Source organism: Perognathus longimembris, chromosome 19 (genome assembly GCF_023159225.1).
Source record: "Perognathus longimembris pacificus isolate PPM17 chromosome 19, ASM2315922v1, whole genome shotgun sequence".
NCBI lineage: Eukaryota > Metazoa > Chordata > Mammalia > Rodentia > Heteromyidae > Perognathus > Perognathus longimembris.
The window spans coordinates 39602497-39625547 of record NC_063179.1 but is presented as its reverse complement, the minus strand read 5'-3'; the positions used below and the strand labels follow the sequence as shown (position 1 = coordinate 39625547).

Below are 23051 nucleotides of genomic sequence, written 5' to 3'. Positions count from 1 at the left end.
TTCCTGGTCTATCACTACACCACAGAGATTCTCATTGGCTTTGCATCCACTCTGGATAATACATGTGGTCAGTCTTTTTACTAGTGCTTCATTAGTTCTCTTAATTTTCTCAACTACCCTGTGGAAACTTCACAGCTTCTCCTGGGAGAAACTGTGGATACAGCTTAAGCACCTCCCCGTAGGACCTGCTCCAGGAGACAAAACTGCAGGGAATAGGTAATGTGAGACATGAGATGTTGCCTGGGGACCTGCCCTTGTAACAAGTTCTGCTGATGATTTCAGTGTGCACCCAGGCTTGGGACTTTACTATAGAAATGATCTTCTCTCTTTTTACAATGACAGGCATTCCTACTTCACAGATCCTTTCACTGGACACACAAATATTCTTAAATTTCTCTGGAGTCTATTCAAATCAAGTGATTATTATCTTCACAAATGGATTCTTTTCCTGAAAGGATAGGTTATATATACAGTCTACTTCATAATCTCTTGCAATCTATCCCTCTTCTACTCTACTGAAACTGCTTCTATATCACACAAATTCAATGGTCTTGTCTCAGTTCTTCTCTTCTTCTTTGGCCTATTATTCAACAATGTTAACTACTTCCTTCCTGAAATTCTGTCCTAATCAGACTTCTTAGCATTTTAGCATCATGATTTTCCAGTCTACTAGTTCTCTGCCTAGCTGTAATTTGTTAGCATTTTTCTTCGGCATTTTTATAAAATCTGATGAGATCAACTAACACTTATTCATTGGTTATTCTCATCTCTAGATCTTTTGTCTAGATTTGGGTCCTGCATTTGTAACTACCTGTTATAGATCTTCATGTAGATTAGTGCTGACCAACAGAAATTTAAGATAAAGACTTACCAGGAAATTAAACTTTTCCAGAAGCTACATTTTTTTCAAAGTTAAAAAAAACCCAAGCTTCTAAATTTCTTTTAAAAATTCTACATCCAAGCCATATAGAAAATATTAATGTGATGTTTTTATATTTTTCTTGCAAGTCTTCAAATCTGGCATTCATTTTGCTTGTACAGCACGGTGAATCACATTACCTACATTCAAGGACTCTGGTGTATATAGAAAACAGGCCAGAGGCTTCAAAATAATATATCCTACATTTATTTCTTCTAAAATGAAACTACTGGTCATGAAACCATTATCTATGACTAGGCTTTCAACCTCTTCTGGACTCTTCCTTTCCTTTTCATTGAATTAGTACTGAAACAGATTTTACCATATTGCAGTTCCTCTCGGTATTCACTGTCACTACTAAGTTCAGGTGCTAGAAATATATGTCTCAAATGGCTGCAATTGCTTGTTATTTCTTAAAATTTTATGGTCACAACTCTAGAAATCTAATGTTTGGGTACCATGGGGAAAAAATGTAACTAGGCCCTGCATGGGTAATAGCAACTATATTTTTCCTCTATCCACTAGCTGCATCTATTTCTATTGCGTCACGTTTTTGTATTTTCTTAATTTGGTAAGTATTTGAGGATGATATGTTTTGAATGCTAAGTCTCTAAGGTAGGGGATTAGCTTGCATGTTTTAAACACAAAATGCTGCATTTCTGGCTTAAAAGGATCACTTGAAATCTACAAGGAATAAAGTAAAGAAAGTTCACACTGTATAAAATACCACTGTAGAATCAATAGAACAGTCATTAAACAATTAACTTTGATTCAGAAAGTACTAATTTTAAAACCAACTCTACCACTTACAAGCTAAGTAACCTTAGTTACATGAAACTCAGTTTCTTTACTATATAATATGGATATGGTATGTAAAATATTAAACACACAATACATATTCAATAGAAGTAGATGCTATTATACATGCCTTTCTTTGGGGGAGGAGGCAGTCCTGGGGCTTGGACTTAGGGCCTGAGCATTGTCTCTGGCTTCTTTTTGCTCAAGGCTAGCACTTGGGCCACAGCACAACTTCCAGCCTTTTCTGTGTTATGTGGTGCTGAGGAATCGAACCTCCAGGGCTTCGAGCATGCTAGGCAAGCAGTCTACTGCTAAGCTACATTCTTAGCCCTCATTTTTTCTCTCCCCCTTATCACTAACTACTAGGTGGCTAGGCCATGGGTCTTTAAAAACTATTCTTGAAGAAAACAATGGGCATCCCATCCTATAGGACACTTACTATAATAGAATGAATGGTATTATGTAGGTCTTATGCATAAAATTTACTACTGTTTGGGGCTGTTTGTCATGGAGGAATATTTATTGATTATACTATTTATTGTACATGAATGGTATTTCTACTTTGCATAAAGACTTCATAATTTTAAAAGGACAATGAACAAATGCTTGCTTCTAAGAATCTAATCAAATATTTAAATATACCTGTGAAGCATTATCATACAAACTGAACAATGATGAAAAAAATTTAAAAATGAATGACAAAGTGAGACAGAAAAGGGTAGGTCTATACTGATGATGAAAAACGGCTTCATTATGCTGAATTTTTCAAGTAATTGAGGATTTACAATGTTGCCAAAATCTTTCAGACTATTCAGACATCACCATTTGCTAGTACTTGTTGAAACCGTAACTTTGGGAATTTAAGTATAACTTTTCAGAAAACTAATCTTGAAGTCATAGTCTAATTTTCGGATTTCCAATCTTATATTTTGTGGAATATAATCCTGTCCATAAGCACTAGAACACATTTCAATTTGTTAGGATGAGAAGGAAAATTAAGAATACATGCCTACACTGCCAAACTATGGGCTCCAGTTTGAGTCCAGGGAAAATCTTTTTGGGCCCCTCAAAGTCTAGTTTCTGTTTGAATGATAAATGCTTTTTTAATATAAATATATTTACAATTAAGGCTATTAAGTCGTAATTATTTTTTCCTGAAACTTTTCCTAATATATATATTTCTAATTTGAATACATTTAAATTTTATTATGATTTGTGTGTATCACAACTAGTCATCAGATAATTTTGCATATATATAAATACGCTAAATAAATAGTATCTTCTGTCTTAATGGAAAAAAGAATTGCTTTTATGAACAACAGTAATCCTAATAAACTAACAGCAACCTAAAAATTAAGGTGTCCCTTATGTTTTCAGTTATGGTAAAGACATTATTAATTCAATAATTTCTAATATTTGTATGGTACTGAGGTACAGGCACAAAAATCAAAATGAGCAAGAAGTGAAGAGAATACATCTTTGCTAGATTCTTTAAATTGTGTATCTCTCACATCTTACTGTCATCATCATCATCATCATCATCATCAATACAGTACTAGAGTTCGAACTGTGGGCCCCATACTTTGCAAGGCTAATGCTCTACCACTTGAGCCACATCTCTAGTCCTGCTTTTTTTTTTTTTTTTTTTTTTTTTTTTTGGCCAGTCCTGGGGCTTGGACTCAGGGCCTGAGCACTGTCCCTGGCTTCTTCTTCCTCAAGGCTAGCACTCTGCCACTTGAGCCACAGCGCCACTTCTGGCCATTTTCTGTATATGTGGTGCTGGGGAACCAAACCTAGGGCCTCATGTATATGAGGCAAGCACTCTTGCCACTAGGCCATATCCCCAGCCCTCTAGTCCTGCTTTTTGCTGGTTATTATGGAGATGAGTCCAGTAAACTTTTCAACTTGGGCTGGTGTCAAACCATCTTACAGATCTCAGCCTTCTTAGTAGCTAGGATTAACCAGCAAAAACTACTGGCATATCTCTCACCTGTGACACAGGCATTTTACTGGTAAGAAGGCTGAGACTTATGGAGATGAAATAACTTTGCTAAGTCATATAGTCAAATGTAAAAGGAAGTAGAAACAGAAAAATGTGACCTCTTACATTCTAAATCTGTACTCTTTCCAGGATAATACAAAGACACCAGTACAAACTTTCCATAACGCTTCAATTCCATGTATATTAGTAACAAAAGCAGCACACGATAAAAAGTAATGACCTCCATAACAAAGAAATGACCAGGGTATTTTTAGTTTCAGTATAAGATTACTGAGACTAAAGAGATGGTTTTACAGAGGAGGCATGTGAACTGGGCCCAGAAAGATGGGATAGGAATTAGACATGTGGAGACAGTATGAAGAGTCACCTAATCACAATACATAACCTAGACTGAAGGAAGTAAAACACAAGGCTATATTAACAGACATTTGTCTGTAACCTAAAATAATTCAATTCCATGGAGCTGTGAAGAGAATCTGGAGTGACGTTTAAATGTGAGTGGTCAGAATATTTTCCCTTAATTTTTTCATAATCTTAGGTTTCCAACTTTTAAACAAGCAATTCCCCCACTGTTCTTACTGTGTTCATTTTATTCACTATTCACTCATTTCAATAACTTACAAGTAATACATGTATTTCTTATTCTCTTAGAAGTAACTTAGGACCCATAATTTATCACCACAATTTCCCATGTCTTTCTCTTCTATCTTAACTTGGCTCTTGAGAAAAAACCAACTCCACTGCTCCCTTTACCTTTCTCTGCCTCTCAAACTCATCTCTTCCTACCTCTTTGACATCCTTTCTCTGTTTACCCTGGCTTTACTTTTCTACCTTCTCTAGAGTCCAGCCTCAACGCTGACACTACTGATATTCTTCATATTTATATACTCTAAGAATCAATTTCAGATTAAAAATTCTCAGACTAAATAAAAAGATTAACAAGGCAACTCTTTCCATTTTCCCATTCTCTGGATGTGTAGATTTCATGAGCTTACTGATAAGTTTCTGTGTTTAATACACTATGTAGATTAAATATCATGTGCTATGAAATGGGGAAATAAGCAGTTAAAATGGAAAATTACAAAATACTCATATTTTAAGTATGTCATTAAACACTGGGAATAGAATTGCTTATTATTTTACTATAATCTAGTTTTAAAGGGTAGGAATAAACAAGCTGAAGTGTATATGTACTTACAAATTTACAAATTTTATGAGGGAGGCTAATAGAGAGCTTACATTAATTTAGTCTAAGTGATCCTGAAAGGCTTCTTGGGATGATAAATCTAAGCTGACATAATGGTCTACATAACCTTTATAATCTACATAATATTTGGAAATATACAAAATAAACTAACTCCTACCCTTAAGTATTTGCAATATAGGAGACAAAAAAGAATCTAAATGCATTTGCATATGAATAGCCTTTATATTGATAATTTTGCTCCTTTTATATAATAGCTCACATGTAGTTTTAAGTAGAAAGATGAAAGAATACAGGATGTCAGGGCTGGGAATATGGCCTAGTGGCAAGAGTGCTTGTCTTGTATACATGAAGCCCTGGGTTCGATTCCCCAGTGCCGGGCTTTGCTCTACCTCCCCTCTGCGTGGGGGTCCTGGGCCTGTCCTCCCCTTCCTGTGTGGTCCTTTATCGCTCTCACGTGGGAGAGATGGCACAGGTGCTCGCCGCTGAGGGGCAGGGGCTTCTCTTCTGGTTGAAGGCGGAAGGAGGGGGGACGGGCGACCTGGGCCCGTCCCCTCTTAAAGGCACAGCCATCCCCGACACCCCAGCACCACATATTTATAAAACAGCCAGAAATGGTGCTGTGGCTCAAGTGGTAGAGTGCTAGCCTTGAGCAAAATGAAGCCAAGTACAGTGCTGAGGCCCTGAGTTCAAGGCCCAGGACTGGCAAAAAACAAAACAAACAAACATACAGGATGTCATCAATCTCCTTGAAATCTTAGATGCTTTTTGACACAAACTCAAGCACACATAGAAAAAAAAAGCAAAAACAGAAAATACCCATACACAATAGGTGATTCTGCTATTTTGTCTAAACAATAAGTAAAAGTTTTAGAATCAAACATTATTTTACAAGACTTTGGCTTAGGCACTACTTAACAGAAGTGAAGTAAATTTGTTGTGGCAGAAATCAGTCTTTAGCCATATATCTATTCTACAATCCAAATTTACAAGTGATATTAATTCAGTATGAAAAAACAAACGGGATTTCCACTTCTAGTAAGACAACCTACTAGATAATCTGAAAACTCTCTCGTGATCAAGTACCTAGAAGTACTAAAATCAGTACAGTTAAAAAAATAGATAGCCTAATTCACTAGAAATCAAGGAATTATCCAGAGTTTGAAAAATGAGAAGAGGACTTAAAACCAGAGCAAGAAGCATTGGATTTGTTATTGGAACACTGAATTGCTAGTCTCAGCAATTTAAGAATGTGGATTTTAAAATATTATGGGGATCAATCTAGGACTTCTATACATAAAGCTAGAATACTTCCTCAGTAAAAGTGTGAGAATAAACATGCCTAATAACAAATGCAGGAAGACCACCAAGAAGTTAGTCTGCTCAGGTCTAGGCAGGTAAGCAGGATTTCAAGCTAATTACTATCCTCAGGATATCTGAGGAATATTTCTAATCAAAATCCCCAGTGATCTGTAGCATGCTGAAGCATCTGTTAAAGCCAATGGAAAATCCTCTCTGAAGGAAAGCATCCTCAATTTATATTTCACAGAACTTTGAAAAAGTGAGTTGTAAAAAGAAAATTAAGTGCCAATAAAAAGATTTCATAGTATCAAAAAGAATTGGCCTTGCAAATGAAAATCAGAGGAGTAGCAAATAACCTGATTCTCAAAACTTCAGGTACTATAAAAATAAAATATGTATTCTATGAACAGAATAAAAACAAAGCATTAAATGTCATCAACAATGTTAACTAAAGAAATGATGGCTAGAATAATGTTAAATTCAATGAAAAGCTAAGTAGCTGAACTGGCACAGTGGATCATGTATTTTCAGGTTGTTGGAGTCAGATTGAATGGATCACAGTTCAAAGCCAGTATGGACAGAAGGTAGTGAGGGCCCATCTCAATCAATAATCTAGGCAAGGTGTCTGTAATCCCAGATAGGGCCCATCTCAATCAATAATCCAGGCAAGGTGTCTGTAATCCCAGATACACAGGAAGTAGTAGAGAGAAGGATCACAATCTGAGGCCATCCCTATAAAAAAATGCAAGGCAATACCTGAAAAAAATAACTAAGGCCAAAACAATCAAACAAAAACATTAAGTAACTGAAAAACTGTGGCTAAAGATAGAATGGGTGAACTAGGAGATACATCTGAAAGCACACATAGGACATAAAACACAAACAGGAAGGAAAAAAAGCCAAGTATAAGAGGTTAGAAGACACATGGTAGACAAAAGATAAGGCAGTCCATTACATATGTTAAGTGGAATTGCAGGACAATACAGACTGAGATTGAGGTGTATCTAAAGCAGTAATATCTGAGAATTTTGCGGAATTGATGAAGTTCATCAGTCCTTAGGTTCAGGGAGTTCAATAAATATTAATCAGGAAAAAGAAGAAAATACACATGTACACATATATGGTTAAAATACAAAATAAAAAAGACAAAGTGGTCTAAAAACAACTAGCATAAATTAATTAAAATATATCATTCAAAAAGTTCACACTGGGCTAGGAATGTGGCTTAGCAGTACAGTGCTTGCCTAGCATGCATGAAGCCCTGGGTTCAATTCCTCAGCACCAAACACAGAAAAGGCTGGAAGTGGCGCTGTGGCTCTAGTGGCAGAGTGCTAGCCTTGAGCAAAAGTAAGCCGGGGACAGTGCTCTGGCCCTGAGTTCAGGCCCCAGAATTGGCCAAAAGAAGCGGCATCTGAGGAGACTCCAGCGCTTGTGATGGCCAACGAAAAGCCCAAGGAAGGAGTTGAGACTGAGAACAACGATCCTATTAATTTTAAGGTGGCGGAGCAGTTTAAGATTAAGAGGCATTAGTAAACTAATGAAAGCCTATTGTGAACGACAGGGTTTATCTATGAGGCAGATCAGATTCCAATTTGATGGGCAGCCAATCAATGAAACAGAAACACCTGCACAGTTGGCAATGGAGGATGAAGATACAATGGATGTGTTCCAGCAGCAGACAGGAGGTGTCTACTAAGAAAGGGAACCTGCTACTTTGCTCCAGAACTTTGTTCTTATAGACCAAGAACACATTTTTAATTAGAAAACTGCAATTTGGTTCCACCACATCCTGACTACTACAGTATAGTTTTCTCTATTCTTTCATTTTCCCTTTCCCCATTCCTTTGTTGTACATAAAGTAACTGGTGTATATGCACAAGCATATTGCTTTTCTTTTCCTTTTTTTTTTTTTTAAAAAAACCAACAACACTAAATGGCCAATGGTATATTTTGGTTGACATTAAATGGAGATGGGATGGGGAAAAATACTGGTTCTGTGAAAATATCCCCCTTCTCCATTAGTGGCATGCTCATTCAGCTTTTATCTTTATACTTCAATAAGTTATTTTGCTCTGTTTTAACAAAAAAAGAAAAAAACAACAAAAATCCTTGCATTCCTTGTTTGATTGGAGAATTTTAATGTTTTCACTTATCATTGTAAAACCAAGGACAATTTTATAACTTTTTTGTATATGGCTGTTACATGTAGGGCAATCTGTCTTTAAATAGGGGTAAATTACTCTTAAAAAAAAAAAAAAGATTCCTAGATAGTTTTCCCTTCAAGTTAAGCGTCTTGTTGTTTAAATAAACTTCTTGTTTTAAAAAAACAACAACACAGAAAGTACTGACATATTGTACAAAGAAAGTTGTAATAGACATTTAAGTAACATAAATTATGTCTGTCACTACGGCTATTAAATCAAGAAAAAACAGTGGCTGGAAGTTTAATAATAAAATGATTCATTATTCCAAGAGTACTATAAAAGACAGCAAAGCTAAGCTTTCAATACATTTTTACTGAGATACTAGAGACTAGATTCTTCATCATGTTGTGGCATTTTTACTCATGACTTACAGTTGTTCACAAATGTGTCTTAAGTTGGATGAAAGAATTAAAAGATTCTTAACAAATTTATAGATATTAAAACTCAGAGAAAGAAAATATTTTAAAAGAATCCTAAGAGTACTTGAAACGCTAATAAAATTTAATAGTAAATATGACAAGCTGTTGGTACTACAAGCATGAATACAAAGCGAACAGAAACTGTTTTCAACATGGGCTACATAGATGGGTCTAGGAAAGAAAAAATTTGGAATAACAGCAATATAAGAATGAAAAATAAAAAAGGCTGGCAACATAATCTAAGTAAAGACTGAAACAATTACTTCTTCACAGTAATTTCCAAGTAATGGATTAGGAACTTGAATGTCTTCATAGCTTATTCTATACCATACTGCTTTCTATAATACAGTTCATAATTCTGTCCACAGTAACTGTGGTTAATGGACCCAGAGTGCTGTCTTTCTACTTAGGCCTCTAGTAGAGCTGATATGATGGTAAATACAAGCCATCACACCTAGCTTTTTTTGTTGAAATGGATTTGCTATTTCCCCCCACCCACCCCCCGCCAGGCTAGTCTTAAACCACAATCCTCACAATCTCTACCTTCCAAGTAAACACTTGGCCCACAAAAATGGAAAAATTTATTTTAAAACTCAACTAAGGGATTGGAGGCATAGATTAAGTGGTATAAGAAAAAGGTTCTAAGTTCAAAACCCCGGTACCACAAAAAAAAGTATAACTATCTTCTGAAAAAATGAAGCATTAACTATGTTTTATCACTTTTTAATAAAAATATTTTTATGAAATACTTGTATGAAACTTGGAAATTTCTTGCCTTACTTCCATTTAGTATTATTGGGGCTGGGGATATAGCCTAGTGGCAAAAGTGCTTGCCTCGTATACATGAAGCCCTGGGTTCGATTCCCCAGCACCACATATATAGAAAATGGCCAGAAGTGGCACTGTGACTCAAGTGGCAGAGTGCTAGCCTTGAGCAAAAAGAAGCCAGGGACAGTGCTCAGGCCCTGAGTCCAAGGCCCAGGACTGGCAAAAAAAATAAAATAAATAAATAGATAAACTTTCTTTCCTGCCTGAATACCACGTGGCGTTCTCCTTTACCGGCTACCTACTTTAAAAAACCATTTAGTATTATTGTATTATTGTTAAATAAGTAAAGAGTATTTTTCTTAAAATATCCCATAATTCTCTTTTAATAAGATTATTTAACTTGTTTTTACCTCTGTGTAAAATGTGTGACAAGATGTTTAGAAAATAGATGTCCATTTACTTATTGTTAGTGGAAGCTTTGCTAATTCATGTGTGTTGTTTTGAATTTCCTATTCTATTACAGTATCTCTGCTATACTGCCTTAATTTTGAAAAACAGTGACTAGGCAAAATTTTTACTAAAAACTAGTCATTTGGAAAAAAATTAATAAGCTATATTTCCCACAGTATCTAACATTATAATTTAATATATAATGGGTGCTAATAAACAAAGGCATGCAAAAAAGGAAAATGGTATAAAAGAGTACTAATCCTGAAAAATTCCAGAGGAAAAGGTGATAGGTTGTAAAGAATTGGAATTTCTGTGGAAAGAAAGACATCTCAAATGCAATACACACAACAGAAATTACTAGGATAACAGAATTAGACAAAAGTTGCATACTGAAAAAGGTAACTTTATTTTAAGAAGGCCACACTCCTTTGAAAATAATCATCATTATGTATTAACATAATTTAAGATTTTCCATTTCTCAAAGAACTAAATAAACATTTTTACTGACATCAAATGCATTTTTCTCATTATGCAAAAGAATGAATATGTGGCAAATACATTTAAATACAATATCCATGGTATGAGTTAAATAAGGAAAAATGCAGTGCAAGTTTTTTTCTAGTTGATCACTTATACTTTCATCAGTATGGATCAAAATTACATAAAATGGCTTCTTGGCGATCACAAGGTTATATCCAGTGTTTCAAAAAAAGAGTTGTATGTAAGCAATCCTCTGAAATCACTAAGACTTTCCACATTTTAAGTTTGGCTCTATTTTGATTATCCAATACAGTTCAAGTGTTCAGGATCCTCCAACAATTAAAACTCCTTTAACTCCTGACCATTTGCAAAAAGGTGAAAAGGTATGATGCCACTCAACAATAAGATTAAACGTGAGTCATCCTGCGTGAATCTGTAATCAAGTATACCTAAATGGAATCCGTCACAACTCCACATGGATGATGTTGATGATTCTTACTTTGCTGTTTTTCCTAACTTGAGATATTCCTCACTGAGTGGGCTAGTAGTTTCTTAACACAGGAATTATTTCGTTTACATAAATTACATAAATGTCATTTTTACCCACCTGACTTTGAAAACCTGTCTTGTCTAACTGGCAAGCTTGGACTCTTGGTCCAGCTGCCTGGTCTGATGAAGTTCACCACATGTGGCTCTTAAAACTATGTTTGCCTCATTCAAGTCCCTCTCCAAACTAGAGCCAGTGTGTTTTATTTTTTAAAGCTCCATTCTGGCCTAACATTCTTGGTACTGTACCCCTTAATTCTCCAAGTCCAACCTCATGAACACTACAGGTTCTTCATGGTCTCAGCTCTGCTTTGTTTCCATGTCAGCCCTTACATGTATTCCACATTTAAAACTGGACTAGTTCTCAGAACCGGTCTGTCATAATCATCAACATCTATTCCTCATGCTCTAAGACATTCCTCCCTCCCATGTCCTTCCAGACTTCAGCTTTCATGCTACTTTCTCCACAATTCTTTTTCTGAATCCAATCATTGGTTCATGAACTCAATACACACGTACATACACACCTACAAACACACACATACACACAAATATTGCAAAAAGAAATTCCTTTGGGTATTGGTAATCATAATTTATCATTCCCTCTTTGAAATTAAAAAATATATATACAATACCCAGGGCACCAAAATCAGTAACAGTGACATCAGGGGTAAAACCTTGGGGAAGAGAGACATAAGAAAATAGCATACTTTCATATGGTACATTGAAAATAACAACAATGATAAACCACTTATTTCCATAACTTGGAGTTCATTTCACTTAGCATCATCTGTATTGTATATACATTTATTGGAACAAGGGAAGGGAAGGGGACCATCAAAACAGAGAGACAAAGGATAAAAGACAAACCAATACAATAGCAATACTTACAAAACAATATGCTGTAAACCAACTGTAGAACTCATGGGGACGATGGGAAGGGGAAGAAATGGGTGGGAGAAAAATGAGGGAGGAGGTAACAAGTTTGATTAAAAAAAATATACTCACTGCCTTACGTATGAACTGTAACCCTTCTGTACATCACTTTGACAATAAATAAATTAATTTTTTAAAAGAGGAAAATGAGGAGGTAACAAGTTTGATAAGAAATGTACTCACTGCCTTGCACATGAAACTGTCACCTTGCTGGACATCACTTTGACAAATAAAAAGAAGAAAAATTAAAAATAACTTTAATCAAATATTATATTTTAGATACTTAATGAACAATTTTTTATTTAAGAATCTAGTTGTTAAAATTGTGATATGTATTATACTCTCACTGTATAATCTCAGATATTTAGGAGTAAATACATACTGTACGCTTGTCATACTGGCTTAATTAAGCGTGGTGAGAGTATATGAAAGCCAAATGTTCACTTTACTCTATAAAATGGTAGTTCTTATTCATGAAACATGAATCAAGCCTAAGAACCCACATAAATATAAATAAAGCATCTTTCCATTTGGACTGAACCACTTTGGATCTCACACTAGCTAAATTAGAGAGTACAGTATAATCTGTCATAAATTCAAGAAGAGAGTATGGCATAATATGTGCAATGAATGAGTGTATTTTATCATACTGTGTATCTAATGTGTGCCCGGTAATAAGTCTACTATGACACGGACAGTAGAAAGACTTTAAACATAGGTTAATAAAAAACATTTCCTGCACAATTTCATTATCCATCCATAAAGGTAGACCAAATGCCCGAACTGTTTCAAAATGTGAATGAACTTTGCTTTTCTCTCTCACAAAGATGCTGATAACTTGTTCTGAGAACAAGTTAGCTTTTGCCCAAGGCCACTAAGTCATTAGATATGTTTTGGGAGAATTAACATAAACGTTTACTTTTTTAAAAAAACTTTTTGTTTCCTATTCTTAAAGGCATGGAGGAGACAGCATTGTAAGGCAAGAAGAAAGATGGTTCTGTAATTTTTCAAACATTAAATAACAGAGTTCCAAAGTCAGAGAAAAGAAAGAAAAGCATAAACACAACTGTGTTTTCTTCCCCTCTAGAGAGCCATATGAGACAGCACAGTGCAGCTTCGTGAACTCCATACGCACTAAACCATAGCAGGGGCTGCTGCCTGACTTGACTGAAAACTCACCTACACTGACACCTTAAAGTTCTGCTCTAAATGAATTTGTGGGTTCTCTCTGAGTGAAACTCTGCTGGCACTTGGTTGAAAACAAGCTGCATCCTCTAAGGTACCAGTGACTGAAGGCAAGATCTGACTAATAACCAGGCTACTGCTGCAGAAAGCGCCAGGTTTTCTTTTCCACAAGCCTAGGTTGACTTCACCCTAGGGGGTTTCTGAGACTTTGTTACCACCTGGCAGACAAGCACCATGAAAAATCTGCTTCAACTCTACTAGCCCAACCCTCCAAGAAAATATGGACAAGATGAGAGCCAGGAAAAGCACTTTGGAAACTACTTGCACCTAATAAAAACATCTTTTTAATTTAGCTAGTGTGAGATCCAAAGTAGTTCAGTCCAAATGGAAAGATGCTTTATTTATATTTATGTGGGTTCTTAACTTAGGCTTGATTCATGTTTCATGAATAAGAACTACCATTTTATAGAGTAAGGTGAACATTTGGCTTTCATGTACTCTCACCACGCTTAATTAAGCCAGTATGACAAGTGGAAAGATTCACTATTTGTCCTTAACTTGTGAGTAAACAAAAATTTCCTTTCATAAAGCAAGGTCATTAAAGTTATAGTTAATAAAGTAATATAATTCAAGTTTCAAATGACTGCTTTTTGCTCCATTTCAAAATGTTTCCAAGTAGTGTGCTATGCACGTCCAAACAGTATTCCAATAAGTCCTCTGAATACACTGAATGCTATTTTTACAGGTGGGAAATCAGAATGAAGATGGTATACTCAAAGACAATATGGCGAGAAACATCAAGGCAATGAAGTAACAAATCAGCTCTTCTGGAAGATAATCAGAACTACAAAGAATAAACTCAGGAGAAAAAAAATGTCACATTTCATATGATCTGCAAGGTATACACCAAAAGTTGTAGTGAACAAATGAAAACAAAAATCACTTTAGAAAACAATAGGGGTGGACAGAAAATATTTTCAATTGAATATAGTTTGAAGAGCATTTCTAAAACCTCAGCAAACACTAGAACCACCTGAAAGCTTAACATATATTTCTGACTCCAGAATTTCAAATTCTGTAGGTTTAGGGTGAGGTCAGAGATGTCCACTTAGAATAAATGCCGTGGGAAGCCGATGCTGTGGTTCTGCTGATTGTACTTTGAGAACAAATGATTCAAAGGAATAGCACGTATATAAATAAGCAATTTCATTCCTATTTTCTTAGCTCTAAAAACAAATCTATGCAAGAAACTCTCAAAGGTAGTTACATTTGATCAACTATAATATTTATAGATGGACACACTAAAAGTTTAAAGACAACTGGAAAGCAGTCGGTAAGTTTGCCTTCTCAGTTGATTGTCACTAATAAGCTCTGACATTACCCAGGAGCCAAAGGGACCCAGGAGCCCCTCTTACAAGCTAAATATCCCTTCATTACTGTATTTTGTAGAGGCAATTTTTAGAATGACTTTTCTGATATATGGTTTAGGGGGAGGCAATATGTTTTGGATGAGGAGAGTACTCTAAAATTTGACACCTGCTTGAGTTTTCAGCTTGTTACCATTAGCTTTGTTGAGGTGCTATACTCTGGGGTATTAAAGTATATACAGAATTTGCATCAAAATACTACTTGTTCAAAAGGACACATACCTGATAAGTGATACAACAGTGACTATCTAAAGCTAATAGAATAAATGAAAAAATAACAAATGGATTTTGGAAAGTACTTCCTTCCTCCTCTTCCCCTGAGGAGCCTCCCTTCACCCAAAGTCCTGAAGTTCAACATTAAATGTTCCCTCTAGCTCTCATTACAGTTAAGGTAAGCTTGGTTCTTCAATGACATTTGGTTTAGACGTCATATGAGGTCAAAGCACTTTAAGTGCTGGAGTAGATGGGTGCCCAGAGCTCACACCTGTAATCCTACCTACTCAGCAGGCTGAGATGAGGATCACACTTTGAAGCCATTCTGGGCAGGTCCCTGAGACTCATCTCCAATTAACCACCAGAAAACCAGAAGTGGGGCTGGGGATATAGCCTAGTGGCAAGAGTGCCTGCCTCGGATACACAAGGCCCTAGGTTCGATTCCCCAGCACCACATATACAGAAAACGGCCAGAAGCGGCGCTGTGGCTCAAGTGGCAGAGTGCTAGCCTTGAGCGGGAAGAAGCCAGGGACAGTGCTCAGGCCCTGAGTCCAAGGCCCAGGACTGGCCAAAAAAAAAAAAAAAAAAAAACAAAAACAGAAAACCAGAAGTGGCACTGTGGTGCAAAGCAGTAGCTTACTCAGTGCCCAACTCTGAGTTCAGGCCTGACAATGGACCAAAAAAAAGTACTAGAATATTACAGCTGAGAGTACTTCCTCATGTTCCACTGATTTGCAGAGTGACACTGGAGGTTTGCTCTGACAGGACTTCTGATTCATTGTGTATCTTAGACTCACTGTAGTCTTTTACTTGGATTAATGATCTCCTCAAATTCACATGAAAAGTGAGCCAATAAAACAGTATTTTACTCTTGTTGAACTGTGAATTCACATTGTGATACCTCTTATGTAATAATACTCTACAACAAATATATTTATAATTACAACAACAATAATACTAATAATACCAAAAGCAAGTATCTCTTATATTTCCCATTTGTTAAGTTCTACAGAGATCACAAGCTTTGAAACCACAAAGTTAGATTCAAGTCTGGACTTGAAAGCTCACTCACTGTACAATGCAGAGAAAGTTTACATAAAACTCCCCAAGGGTATTTCCTAATATATAAATAAAAGGAACCTCCAGAGTAATGTAGGAGACTTTCAGTTTACCTTGATGGGTTTTGTTTTGTTTTTTTCCTCAGACTTAAGACTAACTCGAATAGTTTCCCTTTTTTTGCTAGAAGGTGAAAAATTCTATTCACCTACATCCTTAGGTTTGGGACATGTTTATCACATACTTCAAAGACAATGTGCAAGGTAAAGTGTTACACACTTCCTTATTGTTTTTAAATTTAATTTTATTGTCAAGGTGATGTACAAAGAGGTTACAGTTACATTTGTAAGGTAGTGAGTACATTTCTTGTCAAACTTGTTACCTTCTTCTTCATTTTTCTCCCACCTTCCCTCCTCTCCATTGCTGTTGTATTGGTTCACCTTTTATCCTTTGTCTCACCATTTTGATGTCCCCCTTCTTTGGTACCCTGGGTAGTGTATACATGTTTATCTGAATTAGGGAAGGGGAACACCTTCCTCATGTCTTGTAGTGAGTGATCAAAATTATGGTGCTGCTAGGCATTGATGGCTCACACCTGTAACCCTAGCAACTCAGGAGGCTGAGATGTGAGGATTGAGGCAAGTCAGGAAGGAAAGGCTATGAAATTCTTATCTCCCACTAACCACCTAAAAAGCCAGAATTGGAGCGGTAGCTCAAGTGGCCTTGAGGGAGGAGCTTGAAACCCATCCATGTTCAAGCCCCAGGACCAGTACACGCATACCAAAAAAGTAAAAATAAAAAAGCGTGGTACTGTAAAGCTATATAACACTTTGTCAAGTTGCAGACCCACACACTTTGCAAGTGCACATGAAACATTCTCAAGATAGAGTACATGCTAGCCCATGAAACAAGCCTACACGTATCGAAATGGATTAAAATAACACAAAGCATGATCTCCAACAATATGGAATGAAATTAGAAATTAATAACATTCCCAAACAACCCAATGTCTCAAGATAGAGTACATGCTAGCTCACAAAACAAGCCTCCACATATCAAAATAGATTAAAAGATACAAAGCATGATCCCCAACCACATGGAATGAAATTAGAAACTAATATACTCTGAAACAACCCAATGGATCCAAACAGTCACAAGGAAACCAAGATACTCTGAGATGAGTGAAATGAATGTAACATTTAAGTTCATAGGATATACCTAAAATAATACTTAGGAGAAATTTTACAGCAGTAAATACATTAAAAAAAAGAAACCAAGTCAATAATATAGTTTTCTACTCTCAGAAACTAGGAATGTACTTTGTACTGTTTAGGCACATTTTAGGCTTTAGGTAAACATAAGTCACAACCTAGTACTCTTTTTGCTTTTTCTCAGTAAGGATCATATATTTGGGGGGGGGGGGGGGGGACAGCCAGTGATCTCTTAATTGTCAATGACTAATTAGAATTGTACTTCTGAGTGTTCTCAAAGTGAATGTGATGACTTGAAGACAAAACTATTGGCCTTAGTTTTTATTCATACTTTCAAATTACATCCACAAAGTGTGTGTATTCATATAATCTTACTGAATCTCAGGGAGTAGATACAGATGGTTTATCATCTCTTTTACAGATGAAGAAATACAGTCTCAAGAATCCTCCTTGACAGTGTCTCAAGTTTCAGTGACTTCTATAATCTGCAATGTTCTTCTATTCTCTGAAATTTGGATTACTGTCACTATGGCTTCTTGTGTACTTTGGTTACAATGAATTTTTCTGAGTTCTAAACATTTTACATCCAGATTCATATTCTTGTATGTATAACATGACAAATATGGATAGATGATTTCAGAATGGGTAATGTTTTTAAAAGATGATCCAAGATCTATTATTACTTTAATATTAATATTTTAAGAAGATAATGTTTATATGTATGACTAGACGGACTTATCATATCCTGAAAATTATGTCCCAAATGATGGATTTTCTCTGTTCATTTGTTGGCTGTTCGAGTCCAATATAATTAGCAAAAAGTATAGTTCTATGAATAAAATCTTCAATGTTACAAAGTAAAATTACCAAGGGACTTAATGTTTAAATTTAAAATTAAACCACCTTCATTCTAAAAATAAGGCAGATCTGTTTGCTCTCAAAAATAAACTAGTGATTTAATCATTTAATTTTCTGTATTCGATGACTCAATTTCCAGTTAAATCTAGCCTCACAGTCCTTGTTTATGTCATACCAAATCTGTATGAATCAGGCAAAGATATGCCAAACCCTGCATCTTGACATCCTTTCTCACCCTTTACAGATTTATAGCACAGACTGCTTTTAGGTGAATATTAACGCTTCTACTGTAGTCCATCCAACTACTTCCAGTATTTAAAATGCAATTCTTAGAGACTGAGAACTGTGCCATTTGGGCCAACTATACTAACTGTTTGAGTTTAATCTTTTTCTTTCCCATACTAGCTGTATGACTGTGATCTTTTCTTTTTTGAATATTTTTATTATCTTCAAGTAGTTGTACAAAGAAGTTGCTATTGAACAAACCAATTTATGAATACAATGCCTCTTGATTAATGTCACTCCTTTCAACATTCTCACTGACCCCTCCACCCTCTCCTTCCCTCACTTTTCTTAATTTTTAGCTTATCTATTGAATGTTTTCCCATCTAACAAAGAAGTTTATGTATATGATCCATTTTGATCTATGTCATTCCTTCAACATCTTCACCACCAACCACCACCCTTCAACCCAGCCCTTCCCTTATATTTCTCAATTCTGTTGTATATACATTGCATTCTTGCCTACATTCTACTTCCTTTCCTCAATTTTTCTACCTCACTCCCCTTAGTCCCCACTCTTACAAGTACCCAATTCCTGGTACTTATTTTGCTTGGCTTTGAATTAGTCTTTCTAAAGAATTATACTATTTGTGCTCTCTACAGAGTCTATTAGTTTGATCCTTTTCAACTAATTAAACAACAGAGCCATATTCTGTCTGTCTCACTAAAAATGTGAACACAGACTCCATTTTTTTTAATCTTCTTACAATGTGAATTATATTTGGGGACATATAAATGATTGCTTAGTAAATATTTGTGCAACAGCTATTTCAAAAACAATTTAAAAACGTTTCTAATGTTACTATAAAAACAATGATGAACATATTAGTTTGACATTCTATTTCATATATGTAAATATGTGTATATATATGCATGATATTTAAACATCATATATTCTGTGGATACTTATTATCTGCTAATTAAGTAAAAAAGTCATTTTTGTATCAATGATCAAAAAAAAAAATTATAGCCAGACACCAGTGGCTCACATCTAAAATCCTAGCTACTCAGGAGACTGAGATCTGAGGATCATAGTTCAAATGCAGCCCAAGCAGAAAAGTTGGTGAAACTCTTATCTCCAATAAACTACTCAGTAAGAATGGTAGTGGTGCTGGAGGTGGTATTGTGGCTCAAATGGTAGAGTGCTAGCCTTGAGCACTAAGAGGCTCAGGAAAACACTATAAGAAGAGGCTTAACAATCAGTAGATTATTAGGGAATGTACTTTTGGAATATGTCCTCTTGTAACCTGAGATTAGGTTTTGCTATAATACAAAGACAACACATAGAGGAGACTGGAGGAACTGGTCCCATAGGCAGAATCATGACCCAGAACATACAGCACCAATTGAGGTACCAATGGACTGTCTGAGGTAGCTCCAAGACACTTGATCAAGCTCGACTAAAGTCTCACACACTGCACAACAAACTGAACCATCTACTTGCACCTGTCCCAATTTCTGACTAAGTATAAACTTTTTGTTTTATTTACTAAATTTTGGGAGATAATTGAGATAAAATTATAGTATGGCGTGTAGTCATTTGTATTTTGAGACGAAGCCAAGTTTACCTACAAATTATCAACTCCTGGTAAGCAATTCACCATTATTTGTGTAAAATCCTGCCCACACTTAGAACAAAGTATTTGGAACAATTGGGAAAATATCAGTGTTTATAAAACTTAAAATATTATTATATATGTAAAATTTCTACTCACAAATTTATTTAGGAATTTTATACCACAAAGACTGATGCTGCTACATTAACATTAAAAATCCAAACTGATTCTAAATGAGGTCCGTATGTTGAACAGGTACCATCATAAAACATAGTCAAAACAACCAAAGCTAGAACTGAAAATCTAGCCTGAAAATCTACAGTCCAGGCTGACCCTTTGTCTTATCTGATGACTTCCATTATACAACGTTGAGGAGCTTTGAAATAAAATCCAGGGGCAATCTATGTGGTGACACATTCTCTGCCTTGATGGCTTGGATAGGCAAAACCTTTTTCTAGAATGAATAAATGTTTGGAGGTTGTTTTACTATAAATGTTAATGACTTTGGCATTGTGTTCAGATTGAGGGCTTAAATACATTTTAAAAGCTAGTATTATATTAAATATTGTAATTCTTCCACAAATAATATTTAACTTGCTGAAATTTCAAGAAATGAATAAAATTATTAAATTGTAATGACTTATTAGTATTAAGAATATATTGATGGGGTAAATGGATAGTTATTGAGGTTAGAATACAGGGTTGGAATTTAGGCTTTGATACTTTGTAGCTTGTGACTGTAGCTCCTAAACTCAAAAATGGGTCTAATAATAGCTACCTAATATGACTGTGAACACAGGTATGCCAAGTAGCATGAACTTTATGCATCCTGAGTGTTCAGTTTTTCTCCAGTGGTCCTCTTCTTGAAACTATGTAACTGTGGATACCAAGGGTCTTCTATAGTAAGTTGGTAGGTACAAGTTTTCTTTTATATCAATTATACACATTGCAAATATTTTCTTCTAATATGTGTCTATTCATTTTCTTACCAAAATCTTCTGATAAGCAGACATTTTAATTTTGGTGAAGTTCTTGCTTTTCGTCCAAAGCACAACTGATACTAAATTTATTGAAGATTTAATCAAAACCCTAGTAATCAGTTAATAAATCATGAAGAAAATACATGACCCATGATAAATTTTCAGTAAGAAATTGGGATATGTCACTAACTCCTAATCTTATGTTTCTATTTTAGTTTCCTACATCTGACGTGATGAAATGATTTTTGTTTCTAATTTCATTCTTTTTATTTTTAGTCCTTTAGCAAGGCTATCTTATTTATGCAAATGCACTGAGTATTATTTTGACTTGACCCCTGTAATTTAAAAAACTTTCAAGGACCAAAGTATTAAATATAGCCAGCCAAAAGGTTGTCCAGAGCTAATGGGTCTTTTCTAGGTGTGATTCTTAAATTACCTACTAGAGTAGGGCGCTGCCAGTGGTCTTACTTTATAGGCTTTGTATTGCTGGATTTGGTAAACCTGGTAGACATCACGTAGCTATCCTAACTGCTCATATTCTGCCCACACAAAGGCATCTGTCTTTGTCTTGTTTTGGACAGGTTTGAAAAACAGTCAGTGAATAAATGTGGTGAAAAGGAAGTACAGTCTTTATTAGGCAGTGATGAATGAACTGAATACTGAAATTTAAACTTGTAATAAATGGTGCTGCCTAGACTTTACTCCTCAAAACAATATATTGCCCAGCTGTTAACTTACTCAAACCTTAAATCAAGCACAAGCTTACAATGTCACCAATCTGGTACCTTCTCAGGAAAAACGGACTGGAAAATGCATTGTCAGCTGATGCTTTTCTCCTTGCTACTAAAATATCACCATTCTTTATAGGCTTTTACACATTTATAGATTTTTATCAACAGACTTATATTTTCAACTTGGACTAATTACGTTTAGCCAGCAACATCTGGTTCATCACAAGATGTTATTGTATGAAGATCATTTACAGAAATAATGAAATTTAAAACAGATTTGACTTTCAGAGTTATAAAACAGGGACATTCTCATACAGAAAGTCCGTGGAAAGACAAATAAGAAGGTAATTTCTCTGCCTCAAATAGTCCTCCAAGTATTTATCTTTAATCCAATTGGTAATCCCTGAATACTGTCACCACCTTATGACGATCTTTTCTTGTAATGGACATGGTAACCCCAATGAACCAAGTCTCTCAATTCTTTTGAAATTACCTTTTGTAACTTGAGTAACAAGTGAGCTTCATAAACTTCTCAACCCCAAATGTTACCAGCAGGAAGCAAAAAACCAAACCAAATCAAAACAAAACTAGTTTAAAGGCTAGACAATTTAAAACTTAAGATTCAAATCCAGGAACTGTTTACATCATATACAACAAGTTTTCTACAATAATAGTAGTTGAACAACTCTCAAAATATAAATATAGGATACTGTTTTAAGAAAACTTTAAAAAGTGAACTTCATTTCAGAGTAAATGCTTACTAGTATTTCTTCTGTGTATATTTGCTTTTGAACATACGGTCACACAAATTTTAATTTAATGGAAATATACATAAATATGTAATCATTTTAATTAGCAATAATTGTGTCTCAGAAAACTTCATTGGCTTTAATAATGCCACTGCACAAAGCTGTATAATTTTTACAAGCTAAAACAATTTGATCCTATCAATTTTTGAGTCCTTAAATATGGATAGAAAGTAGTGCTTAGTTCTGACAACACTGGCTCATAAAATGACACTTATTTGCTTTCTTAAGCAAATGTTCAGTATCTGCTAAAAGTAGATTGAGGTCATTCATGCAAAACATATAAAATCTGCATGAATAAAGAATGATTTGTAGCTTGTGATCTAAAGAGAAAGATGATGCTAATATTTTCCCTGGGCAAACTTGCTCTAAATTTCCATTGACCTATTCACATTATAGATTTCTTAACAGCCATATTCTTTCTCTGTTTCTCCCTGAGGCTCTAAAATAAAACAAAGAACTTCTTTCTCTTAAAGAAAATAGAAGAGAAAAATAACCAAATAAAAAAGACAATTCCCATATATTAAATCTTATGTTCATCCATATATGTGTGGCCTCATCTTTCTTATCCTTTTAGGTAAAAAGAAGAGCATGAAGAATCTTTCTGAAGAACTGTCTTGTTCCCAGTGATTGTGAAATGGTATTGATGGGACATTACTTAAGTAGATACAAGGCTACCAGATTATCCCCAACTGATCACTGTGCAGGCTATTTCTTG

General features: G+C 35.3%; 1 protein-coding gene and 2 pseudogenes across 2 annotated transcripts in view; 1 reads left to right on the top strand and 2 right to left on the bottom strand.

Annotated features, from left to right (window-relative positions):
- The window catches only part of Cwc27 (CWC27 spliceosome associated cyclophilin), a 186686-nt gene that overhangs the window by 93474 nt on the left and 70161 nt on the right, over positions 1 to 23051 (bottom strand). The gene's annotated exons all lie outside the window — the stretch shown is intronic.
- On the top strand, positions 7660 to 8410 carry LOC125367779 (annotated as a pseudogene).
- Positions 22318 to 22439, bottom strand: LOC125367867 (annotated as a pseudogene).